The sequence below is a fragment of the Hippocampus bargibanti genome, linkage group LG06, assembly GCF_051943395.1.
Source record: "Hippocampus bargibanti isolate YZ-2025 linkage group LG06, ASM5194339v1, whole genome shotgun sequence".
NCBI classification, from domain to species: domain Eukaryota; kingdom Metazoa; phylum Chordata; class Actinopteri; order Syngnathiformes; family Syngnathidae; genus Hippocampus; species Hippocampus bargibanti.
In genome coordinates, this window is record NC_142739.1 from 7,573,701 (window position 1) to 7,592,503 (window position 18,803).

At 43.2% G+C, this 18,803-nt stretch overlaps 1 long non-coding RNA gene across 1 annotated transcript in view; it reads left to right on the plus strand.

Annotated features, from left to right (window-relative positions):
- The window catches only part of LOC148896291 (uncharacterized), a 61,216-nt gene that overhangs the window by 3,639 nt on the left and 38,774 nt on the right, over window positions 1-18,803 (plus strand). The gene's annotated exons all lie outside the window — the stretch shown is intronic.

The window sequence follows — 18,803 nt, forward strand, 5'->3', positions numbered from 1 at the left end:
TGAAATCTGAGCAGAGCGGTCAAACGAGGCCGTGGATTCCCATTTGTCTTTGTGGGTGGATGTGTGGGTGGATGCGTATGCAAAACAGTACATAAGAGTCTTCTTGCTGGCCACTGGTTTTCCAAAATCTTTGGGCCGAGGAAATCAATGCAAACACAATGGTCTTTCCCTTTATGTCACCACTTCGATGTTTGCCTCACTCAAAGCCAGAAAGAGTACAGTCAAGCGTAGCTGAGTCTGATTCATTGGTTCAAACTCTTTCACCTCCTGTGAGCCTGTTTTTTTAACTCCACATTTAATACTTCATCTTGCATGATGAGTGTTTGGAAATAATATCCAAAACTTTGGACATTTTTCTTTGTCAGATTTGACATAAAACACCCTATTTGCTCTGCTAGACTCATTTAGTCAAATAAATTTGATATAACACATTGGTTTTTTTTGGACAATGTTGTATTATTCCAAGACAACATTGACATTGCCACTTATTGTCTCATCTCTCATCTCATTTTCCATACCGCTTATTCCTCATTAGGGTTGCGGGGGTTGCTGGAGCCTATCTCAGCTGTCTTCGGGCACGAGGCAGGGGACACCCTGAATTGGTTGCCAGCCAATCGCAGGGCACACAAAGACATACAACAGTCACTCTCACACTCACACCTAGGGACAATTTGGAGTGGTCAATCTGCCTGCCATGCATGTTTTTGGAGTGTGGGAGGAAACCGGAGGACCCGGAGAAAACCCACGCGGGTCCGGGGAGAACATGCAAACTCCACACAGGGAGGCCGGACCGGGACGCGAACCGGCGACCTCTGCACTGTGAAGCCGATGTGCTAACCACTCGACTACCGGGCCGCCGCCACTTATTGTGTTCCCATGAAATTTGCTAAAAGCTGTTAGACCCCCCACCCCGACCGACTCCTGCCCGTAAAAGCTGATCCACCCAACACTCACCTCCAACCAAGTACAGTGATACCTCGGCTTACGAACGCCTTGCCTAACAAACTTTTCGGCTTACAAACGTTAAATTCATGAGAATTTAATGTTGGAATACGAACTATTTTTCGGGAAACACACGGAGCGCCACAATGAGTGATGTGTCGTTCGCGAACGAGCCTGTTCTCCTAACAACGAAATGGCAGACGACTTTTTTTGTCCTCTATTCCCCGCCCCTGGTTAAAGCCGCATATGATTGGTCAAGAGCGCAGCAGTGAGGGGGGAGGGTTACAGACACACAGAGGTGCGAATAAAAACAGATAGGCAGACAAAAGAGAGTGAGAAAATGGATGGAAAACATGACATTTTCACTCATTTCAACTTTATTGATAGGTCAAATGCAGAGTGTAGACTGTAAGGTTAAAATATCCTATCGATCAGGCTCCACAAATAACCCGCACACACCATATGTACACTTGATTCCAAAAGCTGTCAACCCGCAAAAACAGAACACAATTGATGAGTAACTAGGTAAAATTATTGCAGAGAAAGCGCGGCAACTTCACTCGGATATCGTCAAGAGGCAACCTGGAAGTTCATCATCCATTGATGATTTCAAGGTTAGCCACGGATGGTTGGACAACTTTGAGCGTCATACAGCGTCAAGGTAACGTGCCTCGTCACGCAGGAAATTAAGCCCAAAAATCAAGGAAATGAAATTGGATGGTTTAAGTCGTGGTACAAATTCCCAATTCGACCACTAGAGGGGAACAGAGGGATCCTAATTCAGCTTGAAGCCAGCTCAACAAAACCTGAATCATGTTCAACTAAAATATGAAAAAAAAAGCATCTACCAAAAAAGCATGCCAAGTTCAATGCCTCATAAAAAGCCATACAAAGATGATTACGGAATTTGACAACTAACAATAAATTGACCAAGTGTAAAAGAAGTGTTTTTAAAAGAGAAAGTGTTCCTTTTCTTCATACTTGCTCTTATAGCTGGTCGCTGTGAGACAACAAATAGAGGAACAAAGATATTTATCAAATGCTTGAGCAATGCTTTGTGACCGCTTTGAGTGAAAAATATTGCCTTATGATCATTGCTTTCTCTCAGTAATGTCATATGATGAGTCACAAAAGATAAGGTTTAAAAATGCCTACGGGAGAGATATGCAAGAACATGTCAACGTATATACATTATAACCAGCTGCAAAATGCTTAAATAAGACATTGTCTATCATCGGGAGGCTGAATCAGTTTACAGGTCATGAGTCAGCCTCACCTGGGATGTGAGGTCCCTTCAACCGGTTCAAACCAGAAAAAGATTGAGCAACGCGTCCTGACATGTCAACCTCCCGTATTTAAACCTCGCCGGTTTAAATAGGGGAGGGTCTCCCCCGTGTCCTGGCTTGAACTGTACTCCCTCCTCCCTGCTTGGATGACGTGATGGGGAGAGAATAGAACATTCTAGAACATCATGTGACCAAGCAGATAAAAATGTGACGATTGTGAAACTGCAGATGGAGAAAGGATGCGGTCAGCGAGCCTTCGAGCTCCGTGACCAGGAGGACGGTAACCCTTCTCTCTTAGACTTAGAGGAGCTCGACTGAGATGCGAGAACGGATGAATTGAGGTTCTGAGACCCGGCAGGCAGGGACGACCCAACGGCATCAACACAGACCTGAAACTCCGGGGAAATGGCCAGGGGCTACGGAGAGATTTTGAGGATCTGGGTCGGCGGGCGAGATGTGTCCTTCTGCCCAGACCTCAAATTCGGAGGGGGAGAAAAATCATCTGTTCGACGAGTTAGCTCTCTGCCTGGTCGATTTCGTACCCCTTTTGATCTCATGGGAGTTCCTCACAAAAAGTATAACTTTAGTTTAGCAGAGATTGTGGATTTATCATTTTTCCATTTTTTAATTGTAATCACCGGTCAAAAAGTGTGAACGGCGGGATGCGCCGTCAGTCGCGACGGATCCTCTTTTTGACCTCTGTCGAAAATGAAATGGTTCGAAGCATTTTATTCCGGCTGGGTTAAGCCCAAAGCTACAAAAAAAAAAAAAAAAAAAAGAAACAAACCCGAATGACCGTAACAACGGTGATTAAACTTTGACCTAGGTGTGATACCAATTGCAACAGCGTGAAAAATATAATGAGAGGAAACTGCCGTAAAAGTTTCCGTTCCCTATTTTTCAGATTCTGAAAAAGAATGACAGTGGGTGGCCATCGTAAGCGCAGTGTCCGCTCCTTTCGCGGTTACTCGTTGGAGACATAGACGGAACGGAGGAAGATTAACTCAGCTCAAGGCAGTGAGTACGTAGGCGAAATAATCTCAGCGGTCGGCTCGCGGAAAGAGAGGAAGTTAAAAAGGAGGAACTTGCGGCGGGCGGCCGAGTGCGAGGGAGGAGAGGCGAATAAAGTTGACAAAGCTTACAAGGAATCATTCCTCAAGATGGCCACTCAATTCCATAAGCCATCAACGACCATCACAAAGGTAAATAAAACAACTCTATTATATAGTACTGTTTATTTCTTTAATTACAATACCATAGCACACTAATTATATATAAAATAAGGTATATTTTGTGTAGTTTTAAGGCTTAGAAAATTTAGAGAGTAGAAATGTATGTTTCATGGGGACGTGGGAACAGATAATTCTAATTTTAATGGTTTCCTATGGGAAATTAATATTTGGGATACACACTTTTCGCCTTACACATTTTGTCTGGGAACCAATTAAATTCGTAAGCCAAGGTATCACTGTCGTCCTCTACAAATGATGTTGAAGAAGAATGCATATTTTTGTGTCCCAGACCGAACAAGTCTGTTACCCAGAGTGGGTGGATATATTTGAACGTGGGTCAATTGTGTGCATGTGACACTTCTGTTCGGAAGATTAAGGTCACTTGGTCATTCCATGCCCAGAGTGGTGAGAGAATCACTTGACACCTGGAAATGAAGTTGGGCAGGTGCTTTAACCCTCCTGCACAAAATTTGATCATTCCTCTCATCCCCCTGAGTATTTGGTTCAAATATATAGCATGTGTAACAGTATTTGAGACCGAGTATTGCGTTGAGATCTGTGTTTCTTTCCTTTTAAAGAGGTTTGGGAACCCCCACGCCCAATATTCAATAAACGGGTATTAAAGTTATTAAAGTGACAGTTCGCAACACTGGTCAACACATTTTAATATACACCAGTTGTTAAAATCATACATCATGCAGAGAGACAGGGAGACCAACTTTACAAAATGGTTTCCCCCCCTCTGATGATAATAATAATAATAATAATAATAATAATAATAATAATAATAATAATAATACTAATAATAATACATTTCATTTATTAGCGCCTTTCAAAACTCTCAAGGTCACTTTACAGTCACAGGATAAGTTTTTCTGTTGGTGAGCAGCGGCAGCCACATGCGCCTGCATTCAGTCAACCCGGAAGTAACTCAAATAGATAGAAAGCTAGCTAGCTAGCCTATAGATAGCTATTAGATATCAATTAGATAGCTAATAGATAGCCAGCTATATAGCTAGTCAGCCAGCTAGACAGCTAAAAGATAGCTTTTAGGTAACCATTAGATAGCTCGCCAAATAGCCAGCTAGATAGCTAATAGATAGCCAGCCAGCAGGCTAGACAGCAAATAGATAGCAAATGGATAGCTAGATAACTTTAAGTGTGAGTTCATGACGAAAACGTGAGTACAACTCGCTGTACTTTTGTATCTTTAGTAAGTTTTCTTATTAGTTTTACTGTTTGGATGCTCAACACATTTTGTAGGCATTGATGTGTGCTGAAACGACCCATGAAGACATGAAGGAATGAGGACGCATGACTGGTATGATTCCCCCTTTGTTATTTATGATTATTAGTTCTTTTTACTTCCTGGTTGAGTGAACGCTGGCGCATGTGGCTGCTGCTGGTCACCTGCAAAAAAAAAAATCCTTTGACTGTAAAGTGTCCTTGAGAGTTTTGAAAGGCACTTATAAATGAAATGTATTATTATTATTATAAGTTGTGGCTCATTTTCGTGTGCTCATTAGCCACATTAACCCGCTCGGATCAGCTGACCGAGGTTGCAATGTTTGGTCGAATAAGACAAAAGTGTAGTAGTTGTATTAAGTTCATTATCTCTACTTGATATCTAATTTACAACACATTATTTTCTTTCAATTACCTGACAATTACCTGACATGTTTCGGCGTATACTTCCGCCTTCGTCAGACTGTCACCAAGGTGACACTCTGACACCAAACAAACACTGTCTGTAAGAAAATAATCTGTTGTCAAATACAAAAGTGTAGTTTGTAGTTTTATCTCAGGATGTGTTAATAGACGATGACTAATTCCTTCCTCTTCCGAAGACGATAAAACAATAAGTGATGTTTCTAATATGTAATACAGTCAAATTATTGTGGTATTTTAGATTTAAAGGAACACTAAGCTGGCTATGAACGTCCTATGAGCCATTATTGCTTGTTACCTGATCTCTGAGGCCACGGAATGTCATTTTCAATTAACAGAAAGAGACAACATGTTTTTTTAAAGTTGTTCAATAAATGAGTTTAGTATTTCATAAGGGTTAGGTTCAATAACGGGTCCACTTTTTTCCTGAGTACGCTGACGAAGCCTCTTGGATAGGAGGCGAAACGTCCGAAACCTTCAAATTTGTACAGATGACGGCTGAAGAAACCTTCTCACCAATTGAAATCTTCATAATCACCACAAATTAAATCGAATCATCCTATTTTGTAAAATACACAAGATTAGCCACCAAGATGCCAAATACCTGTATTCAGCAAATATCTTAATATCGCACCACTTCCACTTCAATGGCTTGAATCGGGCTATCAGAGTTATATTTAACTTTAAGAACTGCTGGCGGACATTTCTCTGCATGAAAGAACCAAACTTAAAGCGGATCATATCTGCAAATTATTGGAAATCTGCCTTAATACTACGTATTTTCAATTTCGAGAAAAAAAATTATAAACAAATTCATGGTTGTGCTATGGGCTCACCAGTTTCACCCATAGTGGCTAATCTGTACATGGAAGAGATGGAGAAACAGGCCCTCACATCCTTCCCGGGGACAAAACCTAGACACTGGTTTAGATATGTGGACGATACTTTTGTCATAATTAAAAAACAAGAAATTCAATCCTTCACAGATCACCTCAACTCTGTAGACATCAACATTAAATTTACTCGTGAGGACGTTAAAGAGAACCAACTAGCCTTATGGATTGTAAAGTAATTATAAAAGAGGACAGAGCGCTAAAAACAGAAGTCTTGAGGAAGGCTACGCACACTGACCAATACTTACTTTTTGACTCTAACCACCCTTTACAACACAAATTAGGAGTTATCAGAACCCTCCAGCATAGGGCTAAACTAATACCAACTAGCATTGAAGGTAGAGAAAAGGAGTCAAAACATATCAGGCGAGAACTCACTAAATGTGGATACCCTCAGTGGTCATTCAACAAATGTCAGAAAGAAAGAATAGGGAATGAAACCAATAATTCTCAAGATACAAAAAGGAGTAGCAGTACCTTACATTGCAGGTGTTTCTGAAAAATTACTAAGAGTCCTTTGGCAACACAAAATTCCTACTTATTTCAAACCGATAAACACGTTAAGGCAAACATTAGTGCATCCAAAAGATAGGCTACCAAATGAAAAACAAAGTAATGTAGTTTATTCCATACATTGTAAGAATGAAAATTGTAAAGAGCAGTACATTGGGGAGACTCAACAAATTCTCAAAAAAAGACTATCAACATCGCAGGGATAATACTAGTGGGCCTCAATCGGCAGTACATTTGCACCTAAAAGCTAGCAACCACTCATTTGACGACATTGAGGTTAAAATCTTAGCGAAAGAACATAGATGGTTTGAAAGGGGGGTAAAAGAAGCGATTCTTATAAAACAACAAAATCCTTCATTAAACCGGTCTGGTGGGATGAGGTTCAATTTGGATCGTTCATTCAATAGCCTGCTTAGGTAAAACAGGTTAGGCAACATTTGTAATGCTGATGAGGTGATACCGGTGGGAGTGGGGGAAATGGGCCAGTCGTTAGTCAGGAATGTAGGAACAATCAATGGGACCACAGGGAGTGGTCCTCTGCTCCCTCCAACCTGAGAGTAGGGAGGCGAAACGTCCGAAACCTTCAAATTTGTACAGATGACGGCTGAAGAAACCTTCTCATCGATGGACCACTCCTCTACGACTGAGAGCTTACACAGACGTACAGATTTCAATTGGTTTCGTGAACCAGTTGTATTTTAATTTTTTTCGAGATCAGGGGTGGGCAACTCGCGGCTCGCGCCCCGCTTGCGGTTCTTTGGCTGGTTGAATGCGGCTCCTCAAGTTTCACATGACGTGCGTTAAAAAAAAAAAAAAACACCTCTGTAGCGACGCTGCCATTCGAACTACGGCACTAAGTACAACAGAATTTACAATGTTAGCCTATCATCAATCCCATTACTTGACTGTCATACAGGGCAACCAGTCAGATGACAACTGAATCATAGGTCAGGCGTAAACATTTGCTCTAGTCTAAACGCTAAGCTAGTCTGTGAATTACCTTAGATTTTCGGCGAGGTGCCAAATACATGCAAGGTTGTGAGTTCAAATCCCGCTCTGGAGTGTGGAGTTTGCCTCATCTCCCCGGGCCCACGTAGGTTTTCTCCTACTCTTCCTGTTTCCTCCTACATTACAAACACATGCGTGGCAGGCTGATTGAACACTCTAAATCAGGTGTCGGGAACCTATGGCTCGCGAGCCATGTATGGCTCTTTTGATAATAGCATCTGGCTTGCCGATAAAACTAAATACATATTCTCACTTTTTAGCTATTCATTTCCTGTTTAGGTGGCAGTTGGCGGAAAGCGTAATTTTGATTGTTTGATACTGACGTATGGCCGTTGATGTCGAAACAGGTAAACGCCCCCTTTTAAATAAGCCTAACGAGTAAAAAAATGACTCTGAATGGACGGACTGAATTTGCTTTTGTGAAGAGAAAAAGTTCTGCCATGATTCAAATTTGCAATGACACAACACCATGAATGAAACAGTTGAATATCAGTCGCACTTTGACAAGCCCCATGCTAACGTTAGCATCAATGTATTTCTGTGAGAGACAGCATAAAGCAAGTGTGCAAGCTAATGAGCAGTGTGCAGGCTAGCTATCAGTAGCTTTGCCTATGGACCCGGCAAGTTGACTTACATGCCGATCGTTTGGCTGCCTTTTGTTAACCAATCATGAGGAACGAAAAACCATTTATATTAATGGTGAGTATTATCACAAAGTTATTTTAAATAATACTGTATATTCTGACATAGAAATCACGTGTGTGTGTGTCTGTGTGCGTGCATGTGCGTGCGTGCGTGTGTGTGCGTGTTTGTGTGTGTGTGTGTGTGTGTGGGTGTGCGTGGGTGTGTGTGTGCGTGTGTTTGTGTGTGTGTGTGTGTGTGTGTGTGTGTGCGTGTGCGCGTGTGTGTGTGTGTGTGTATGTGTGTCGCTCTCACTGAAAAACATTTCTAAATATTTTGCTTTTATGCCTCTCACTGAAAAACATTTCTAAATATTTTGCTTTTATGCCTCTCGTAGTCAAAAAGGTTCCCGACCCTTGCTCTAAATAGTCCCTAGGTGTGAGTCTGACTACAGATGGTTGTTTGTCTCTGTGTGCCCTGCGATTATCTGGCAAACAATTCAGGGTGTCTCCCACCTTATTCCCAAAGACGGAAGCCATAAGCTCCAGCACCCACTGCAACAATTGTGAGGATAAGCTGTCCAGAAGATGAATGAATGAATCAATGAATGCCAAATATGTTAATCGCAATTGATCAGAGCCAGCAAACTGGTCCAAAGTTGACCACGAGGGGTGAGAGGAGGAAACAGATTTTTGTGCCAGTGTGTTTCAATTTCGTACATTTCAACTGTGGCTCTGTGTGCGTGCATGCATATGCGCGCATGTGCGTGGTTGGGTGTCCGAGTGTGTGTGTCTATGTCCGCACGAGTACGATTAAGTAAATTTCTCCACTGCAAGACTCCTCCTCCTCTTCTTTTCCTTTCGGCTTTTCCCCTCAGGGGTCGCCACAGCGAATCAATGCCCTCCATCTATCCCTGTTTTGTGCATCCTCTTCTCTCACACCAGCTACCTTTATGTCCTCTTTGACCACATCCATAAACCTCCTCTTCGGTCACCACTGCAAGACTAATAAAGATAAATCCAATCCAAACCGGCCAATCGCGGGAGGTTGGTCAAAAGTCAAAAAATGTTGGCAGACAGTCCCTGCTTCGAGTTGCATGGAATACATTCCATTTTTGAAGAGCATTGTTCAAGAGAAGGAATGCCATAAGTTCCTGCACAAAGGTGTAAAGTGACATGCATAGTAAGAGAAAAATATCATATTTTTTGTTTGTGTACTGTGGCCTGGCTTTCCAGTTGTTAGCGCGAGTGATGGGAATATGAGGCCTTATTGAAGCAATGAAGCATTCCATTGAAAGGTCAATTTTTGGCCAAGAACTATATTGGCGTCACTTGCTCTACCGCACCATCATGTGGATAATAAATGTCATGACACACAGTGAAAAATGGCAGGGAGTTGTGATGTGAATGACTGCACGTGTGCTACTTTAAAGGACAACCAACGCCCCCGGACAAGTTGTGTCCATAATTTTTCAAATCGCTTCAAATGACTTCTACTGAGCGTATTTTACAAAGATTCCACCGCATAGCTATATTTTATGTTTTAAGACTCGCGCTGAAGTCTTGTTTTTGAGTTGGTGACGAGTCCTCACGTCACGTCACTGAAGAACGCCCCTGACAGAGAAAGGACACATTGTAGTAGTCCTTTCATTCACGTCAATGCATTTTGCGGTACTTTGTTTGGTCGGAAAACTTTGTGTTGATCCGTGTTGATGGCGAAATTAGAAGGAAAACATAAATAACGCGATGGTGAATCCTTGTGTGTGTTGCAGGCTGCAGCACCTTGCCCCATGACCCTTGTGAAGCTAAAATGAATTGAAAAATGAATGGATGGATGCCTATTCCTGTTGTCGCCATATTTGTCTCCTGCTGTCGTGACGTCACCGCTACTTTACAACCTCAGAAAACCAGAATCAGAAAACCTTTATTCGTCCCACAATGGGGTCGATGTGCAGTCCACAGCAGCAATTTGAAAGGAGATAGAGTGAGGGTGAAAGGATAAAAAACAAGATATTTTAAGCAGAGTAAAATAAAAATGTCAACTATATACTGTAAATGTGCAAAACCGTTTCATAAAACAATTATACATTGTGCAGATATCAAGAAAGGCATATTGATATATGTAGCTGTATTCCATCAACCAATCCGTCGCAACATTCTGTAGCAGTATGACATATGCTACATTTACCTCCCTCCCTGAAAGAAACAGAAAAACTCTGCTAACAAGGGAAACCGGGTAGACTGTCGGTTTCCCTGCTTACCCTTGTAGGTTATTCTGCCACGCAATAGGCTAAGCACTGGCAAGGGTCTGAACATTCAAAATCATTGATGTAATTGTCCAAATACTGAGGGCAAAGGCAAACGTGAGCTGGCCAAGGCTCTGGCACCACGGGAACGGCTGTTTCACCATGCTCTTCAAGGCGTCCCAGCGGTGTTCTCGGATGCGTGACAGGAAAGTCAGTCGTCTTTGTCTGAGAAGTCCATATCTGTGACAGCCCTGTCGTTCAAAGAGGTCGGTGATGACACTCTCCTTCGGCGGCTGGCATGCCAACACGTACCGTCAGCCAGACGAAAGGTGGTCGGTCCGAGTTGGGCGGTAATCTGGACTGGTGCTGTCCAGAATTAGTCCAATTTATATGGGCAGCTCGGCCGGCGAATGCCCAGTCCGGCACAGTAAGTGTGGGTTGCTTCATCCAGCGCTTCTTGTTGGCCCCTCTGCTGGCTGAGGAAGAGTAGCGAAGGCCGTCTTCTTGGTTGGAGCTTTCTCCACCCCCATTGGCCTGGGGGTGAATTGTGGCACCCGCATTGTCCGAGATGGAAAAGACGAGTTCACAAAATAAATCCAAGCCCAAGAGGTTGGCGCCATGACGGGATATTTGGAAGGTGAGGGTGGGGGGGGGGGGTCCTCGAGCCATAGCGCACTGTGAAGGTGGCAGTGCACACCATGCCAATCCTAGTGTGGCCATAGCCAAACAAGTCCTCAGTGTTGGCCTTGATCGGGACATGAGGAAATAGACGTCGAACTGTGGATACGTTCAACAGTGACATGGAGGCTGCAGTGCAGGAGTGGTAAACTCACTCTGTTTAGTTCCACTGTGCTCCACTTGAATGGCTTGGCGCAGGAGCCCACGCAGTGGATGGTGGTTCGCCTCGGCTGGCCAGGTGAGTGGCGTGACATGTATGTCGACGTGGGAGCAGAGCGGCATATCCTGGCGAAGTGGTTCATCTTTCCGCAGTGCTGGCATCTTTGTCCGGTGGCTTTGCAAGTGGGTGTGCGTGTGGGGTGCGAGGCAAACCCACAATTGGTACATGGCCTGCCTGTGTCGGCCCCTTGACGTCTGGCCACATTTATCTTGACACCGTCATATGTAGATTTGGAGTTGTCGGTGGAGGTGGCGTCTGGGAATGGAGGGGTTGGAGCAACAATCTGCGCCAATGCCTGAAAGTGTAAAGGGGTGGGTGGTTTCACGACCCGAGTCGTTCATTGTGCTGCGTTCTCCAATTGGAACGCCATCTCCCCAGCCTTCGATAGTGGGAGGTCGTCAGGCGACAATAACATTTTCTCCCGTAGCTTGGGATAAATCGTGGGCCGCTTGGAGGAGGAAATGATATGGATCAGTAGATCCATATCATTTCCTCCTCCAAGCGGCCAAATTTACAGAGGCCCACGAAGCATGGCAAGTCGGCAACGTAGTGGTGTTCCCACTCGCCAGTGCGCTGCCGTCGTTTATCGGAAGGCAATCCGCCAGATGCGAAATGTCTGTCCAATAAAGCGACACAATCCCCGTATGTCTGCACAGGTCCGAGTGTACGAAAAATACGATGCCCCTCACTACCCAAGCTGTGCATTAGCATAGCCATTAGCCGCTTGCCTCGTTTAGTCTGATCGCCGTCAGATATGTCGTGAAAGAGTCATACCAGCGGGACCACGGGACTGGTGTGTCACCAGGGAGCGCGAGAAACGAGAGGAGGGGAGCTGTGTAGAAGTTCATTTTCGTCGCCAATGTTATGTTGGAGGAATGAGAGGAGAAGACTTGCTTTGTTAACGTCTTTATTGTGCCGCCATGTTCGTCTACCTGCGGTCGTGACATCACCGCTGCCTTATGACCTATGGCAACATTCTTTAGCAGTATGACATATGCTACACTTCCCTCAGTTTACACTAGGAATCACAAGTTTTTCTTACCGACAACACTGTGCCTTGAGGACAGCCAAATCGCCTTGTTACGGTATATAAAACCAACAGGTTAACGACCCATGTCGCTCCCATTGTTCTGAAAATGCAGCAAGGTGTAGCTATCCCCATCTTGATTACACATTGTATTTGTACTCCATCCCACAATCCTTTCACAACATTAGATTACAAAGCATGCAAATACGTATCCACTATCAAATTATTCACACCAAAGTGAGGCTCTTCCCCCAGTTTATTCAAATGGTTTGTGGGGGGAGTTGTAGATGTACTATAACAGGGATTCAGCTCAATAACTCATTCAACTAAAGAGCTTTGAGTGCACACATGTTCCACATATGTTGAGCGCATGGGGCCAGTAAAACTTGAATAATCCCTTATTGGACGAGAAAAAAAGGCGACTGTCAACAGTGAAGTTTATAACCGGCGAAAAAAGCCTCCATATAAACACAGTGGTAGGCTAACTACATATGTGATTACAACATTAGAAACAAGGTGTGTGATGCAAAGTATGTCCGGCAGCAATGTTTTTAGTCATGTGTCTGGCATTTACAAATAATTGTCCTGTTTTTAAAGGTGGTAAAGTGGCGGCAAATGGCCACTTTATTAAAATGTCTCAAGTGTAATGGCAATCAGGTAGACCACAGGTGTCAAACTCCGGTCCTTGAGGGCCGCCGTCCTACATGTTTTCCAAGTTTCCCTTTTGCAATGCACCTGAGTCAAAGGGACAGGCTCAATGTCAGACTTTCGCAGAGCTTGCTGATGATCTGATCATTTGGGTCAGGTGTGATGCAACAGCGAGACTTGGAAAACATGTAGGACGGCGGCCCTGGAGGACCGGAGTTTGACACCTCTGAACCTTGTAGTCAAAATCACATGCACAAAGATGTCAATTTTTAAATGTTGGGGATTCTGTAAATCGCTCAATTTGTTAGCCTAGTTAACTGTGTTACACGGTCACAGAAGGGTGGAGTTTAAAATCTCCTCGGAAATGCTGTTTCTTGGAAATGCCAGGAAAGACAATCATGGAGAACGTGCACGCAGAAGCAATATTTATTTTTTGAAATATATTGCTATTTGAAAGTTTGTTAATTTATTGACACAGAAATTTCTGTCGAAAAAAAAACAGTAGTAGATTACATGTTTCTACTTGCCACATGCCATCCCGAAACTATTTCATTTTAATCACCCTTACGAAAGAAAAATACATTGCAATATATTGGAAGGTATCATGCAATACATGTATTTAATGGGTTTATTTTGATCGTCCCTGGTTCATTGCTTCTACGGGTGTTGATGCAGAGGATGGTTAAATCATCAGGAAGCCAGGTGGTGAACAGAAAGTTGGTTTAATCTTGAAGACAGCGGAGACATCGCGGTGTCGGCTGAGGAGGAAACATGAAGAGAGAGCGATAGATGGATAGGGAAAGCATTTATATGGCGCACAGGGTGTGACGCGATAGGATGTGATGTAATGTAGATGCGACATCATGTAAAGGAAGGCGGGATATGACGTATCAGGAAGTCCAAAATGTAAACAAAGATTAGAAAGCGATATTTAAAGATGTTCGTATAGCGAATTACCCCAACATGTCCCCCCTGACGAACATATCTAACATCGGTGGAGGTGAACAGAAAGAAGAAAGGAAAAAAAGAGAAGAAAATCACAAAATCGAACAATCATAATGGAAACGATCTCAAATTAAAGTCATGTCATTCGCAACAGGCAAATATTTATGGCATCCTGGATGGTGATCACCAGGACGATGAGGAGAAACGCAATTGTTTGTAGCATTTGTCGCAAGCAGGCCCCAGGGTGTGATACGGATGAGCTGGTGACTGGGAAAGAGGGTGTGATCTGTCGGCTCCAGTGACGGACATTGGGAATCTTCGTGACGAACGATATCCTCGCGAATCCAGACGAAGCTTGTGGCTGCTAAGATGGCTAGCAGCTACGCAACCGGTCCATCCCATGTTGGTGTGGTCCACGTCATTCTCTTCAGACCTCAGCTCTGTCCTGTGGAGAAAAAAAGACTTGTGCCAGGTCACATGTCCAAAGGATGGTTTCATTCTACACATCACACTTTCTTGGTGTTTCTTTCCCTATCAAAGTCTGTCTCATCGTTTAGGCTTTGCAATGCATTCTCCCAAAGAAATGGCAGTAAATCATTGTTAGATGTTAGTTGGTTCTGAGCTGAGGATCTGAGCTATCGTCACTCCCCCCTGTTGAGACAAGAAAAGTCTCAATGTGCCAACTGGGAACGCGTTTGTGTGATAAACACGATCCATCTTTGACATTGCACAGATTATCAATTTGTATAAAACCACTGTTCCAAAATTTTGGAGGCCAAATTACGGCATGTCTCTCAACACCCGCATGAGAACCAATTCATGTGGCGTGTACCACAAACATATTGTGTGTTGAGCACAGCTTCTCCTGCTGTTACTCCGCTGCTGGCACCCAAGCAAATCATATCAGCAAATTTTGTGTGGGGTAGAAATTTACATGTCACCACATTGTATGGGTGGAGGACAGCCTTCTACAATTCTTTAGCACAAGTTCACATGGTCAGCAACATTATGACAATCATACTCACCTTTTGTCATTCAGTTGGAGGCCACCATTTGACAGTCAGTTTCGATTCTGCATCGGGCATCCATTCGCGCAAACCAGCTTCATCTCCGGTCACCCTGGCACGGACTCCCTAGGAGCTCTCCTGAAGAATCTCCTTCTCCCAATTCTGTAAGAAGCGGGTTAGCGTGTATACCCTATACAATATAATATCTGATTCCGCGTGAATATCTGACTGACCCACCCACTCAACTCATATGCCAATTTCATTCTTACCAACCTGAACAGCAAGAAATTCTTTTAATGTGCACTGGAGTCAATTACTTTAATGTGCACTGCATTCAATTCATAATAATAATGGTAATCCATAATCAAATTAATCTCAACAGCTGACCCTGCAAAGGGAGCCAGAAGATAATTTATCATTGCGGCTGTCTTAATAAACGTTGGATTTCCGCTGTCGCATCTCCAACGTTGAATATTTTTTGTTCGATCAAGCCTAATTGTCACAGTTCGTTGCTCGCTAGATGGTTGGATGAGAAACACTTCAACAGCATTCTGAATCAAGATTCGAGCATCAAAATAATGTATTTGAAAAAATCAGCGGAAAAAATATGTGCAAAATAAAAAATTGTGCATTTGAAAATTGTGCATTTGAAAATTGTGCATTTCAATAAATAACAACAACTATACTTTTGGAAATCAAAACTATTATCAATAGGGGCTTTGTCATCGATCCCAAATCATTAATTAGGTATGCCAAACTCTAGATGTGTAAGTGAATTACACCAGCCGTTGCGGCTTCACATGTCGGATCTCCTATGACAATTGAAACAGGGATTAAATTTTGTTTCCAAAACCATCAAAAATGAAAATGCAGTCCAGGTGCTACAACTGTTATTCAGCAGCGTCAGCGCCTAGAAAATCACAGGATGGGTGGAGGCAAATGGCTTTTGCATTTCATTGTTGGATTATTTTGATCGTTCGCCCTTGGTGCATTGCTTCGACGGGTGTTGATGGAAGAGGATGGTTAAATCATCAGGGAGCCAGGTGTAGAACAGAAAGTTGGTTTTGTGTTGCTTTGTGTAAGCGGGTTCGGTAAATAATACAACTTCTGGATAGAGTTGAGGTTCTTTATTAGGACAGCTGTGTTGGTTGGAGGGAGAAGGCAATTGACATGTGTGGCTCTCGTAGGCTCTCATCAGACTGACTTGCAGCAGCGCGCATGCGCCTTTGATCTAAATCCAGGCATCACTAGTAGAACATGCAAATACGATTAGCTCATATCATTACATCTCCCTTTCTTAATTGATTTCTTTACTTTTAAAAAATGTAATGAATTTAATTATGTCAGTAATTAGCAAACTTAAACTTGAATAAAGTATTTCTAAATTTTGCAACAATAAATGAAACATTCACATGAAACATTCACATGAAACATTCACATGAAACATTCACATTTTTTTCACCATAATCACTTAGAAAAACATGTTAAATGGTTTGAATCAGTCTCTCAGGTGGTTTCACTTTCCTTGAGGATTTTCTGATAGCATGTTCTGGATTTAGAGGTGTTATAACAGTCTCTGTTACAGTCTCTGTTCGTTGACTTGCTATGGTTGGTTCTTTGAGAAGATCTCGGCGGTTTCTTCTTAAAACAGCACCTTCCTCTGTCTGAATGTTGTATGACCTTGGTTGGACCTGACGCAGAACAGTTCCTTTCTGTGACTATGTGTCTGTTTTGTCTTTGTACCGTACTTGGTCACCGGTGTGTAGTTCAGGTAGGTTCCGTGTTCCTCTGTCATGGTAGAACTTTTGTTTTTTGGTTCTGTTGTTCTTTGATCTTCCTCACTTTCTTCCCTTCACTATTCTTTAGCAGGTTTTCCGGGATAGGTAAGTTGGATCTCAGCACGCGTCCCATGAGTAGCTGGGCCGGGGACATATCACACTCGAGCGGCGTTGTGCGATACACCAGCAAGCTCTGGTAGAAATCCGTTCCACTGTCTGTTGCCTTGTACATCAGCCTTTTCACAGTCTTGACAGAACTTTCCACCAAGCCATTGGATTGTGGAAAATGTGGACTTGAGGTTATGTGTTTAAAGTCCCACTCCTTCGCAAATTTTCTGAACTTCTCATTGGCGAATTGTGGACCGTTATCAGAAAACACTTGGTTTGCAATCCCGTTTCTAGCAAATATGGCCTTCATGCATGTTTCTGCTTCTGCTGTTGTAGCTTGGAGTCTGCAAACCTCTGGATACAAGGATTAGTAGTCTGTGACCAAAAGATAATCTTTACCTTGACACGAAAACACGTCAGCACCCACCTTCTGGTATGGTCTTTCTGGTGCTTGGTGTGGGTGTAGTGGTTCTGCCGGTTGATTTGCTTGATATTTGAGGCAAATTGTACATCTCGACACTTGATCTGTGATGTCTTGATTCATTCTAGGCCAGTTGTCGTGCTCTTTTCTTGCACTTTTCAATTCCAGGATGTCCTTCATGGATCTTTTTGAGCATTTCACTTTCAAAGTCTTTGGAATGACAATCTTACTGCCTTTGTATATGATGTCATCCACTACAGATAACTCCATCCTGTAGGTCCAATATTCTGCTGCGTCTGGTGAACAATTTTGTTTCACTTCGGGCCATCCATTTTTGATGATTTGTTTCAATTGTTTCAGTGTCTCATCTTTGTTTGTTTCCATCCGTATAATCTCCATCTTTGCATCTGCAACTGACAATTCACTTGTGATCATGTGTACGTAAGCTTCGACTTCTCCATCCAGTTTAGCCTCCGAGCGCTCTTTCGGGTCAACAGCTCTGGATAGCGTGTCAGCTGTATACATCAGTTTTCCAGGGGTGTATGCAACCTTCAGTGAGTAACGTTGCAGCCTGATCATCATTCGCTGTATACGGAGTGGACAGTCAGTGGCTTTTGAAACAATGCTATTAAGGGCTTGTGATCAGTCTCCACGCTGATTTCTTGTCCTGACACAAATTGATGAAATCTCTCACAGGCATACGTAATGCTGAGCAGTTCTTTTTCAATCTGTGCATAACGTGTTTCCGGATCCGTCATCGAACGTGATGGGTTGCCAGTCTTCATGTTTTTGTAGAAGTACTGCACCAAGCCCACTCTGTGATGCATCCGATGATATTTTGATTGGTTTTTCTGGATCATAGACTTTCAGTACTGGTTCCTCTGTGAGCAGCTTCCTCAGTTCATTCCACGCCTTTTCATGCTCATGATTCCATTGCCATTCTATCTTCTTCTCAGTTAGTTGTCTCAGTGGGGCCATCTTTTCTGACAGGTTGGGTATCAATTTTCCCATGAAAGTGATCATCCCATTAAACCGTTGCACATCTTTTTTTCATTGTGGCCTTTGCATGTTTTCTATATCAGACACTTTTCGTGGGTCTGGTCTGATACCTTCACTGCTTAAGATATCTCCCACAAATGTCAATTCTGTTGCACCGAGCTGACATTTCTCTTTATTCAGCTTCAGGTTTGCTTTTCTTGTTGCTTCTAGCACAGCTTTCAGTCTCTCGTCAAGTTGAGCTCTGGTGGCACCCCAAATGATGATGTCAGCCTTCCACAATTCTTTAGCACAAGTTGACATGATTGGCAACATTACGGCAATCTGCGTAAATGGTCATCATACTTGCCTTTTGTCATTCAGTTGGAGGGCACAAGTTGACAGTCAGTTTCGCTTCTGCATAGGACATCCATCGCACAACCCAGCTTCATCTGCGGTCACCCTGGCACGGATTCCGCAGGAGTCATCCCCTTCTGAAGGATCTCCTTCTCCCAATTCTGAAATAAGCTGGTTAGCGTGGAAAACCCTCTACAATATATCTGCTTCCGCCTGAATCTCAGACATTGG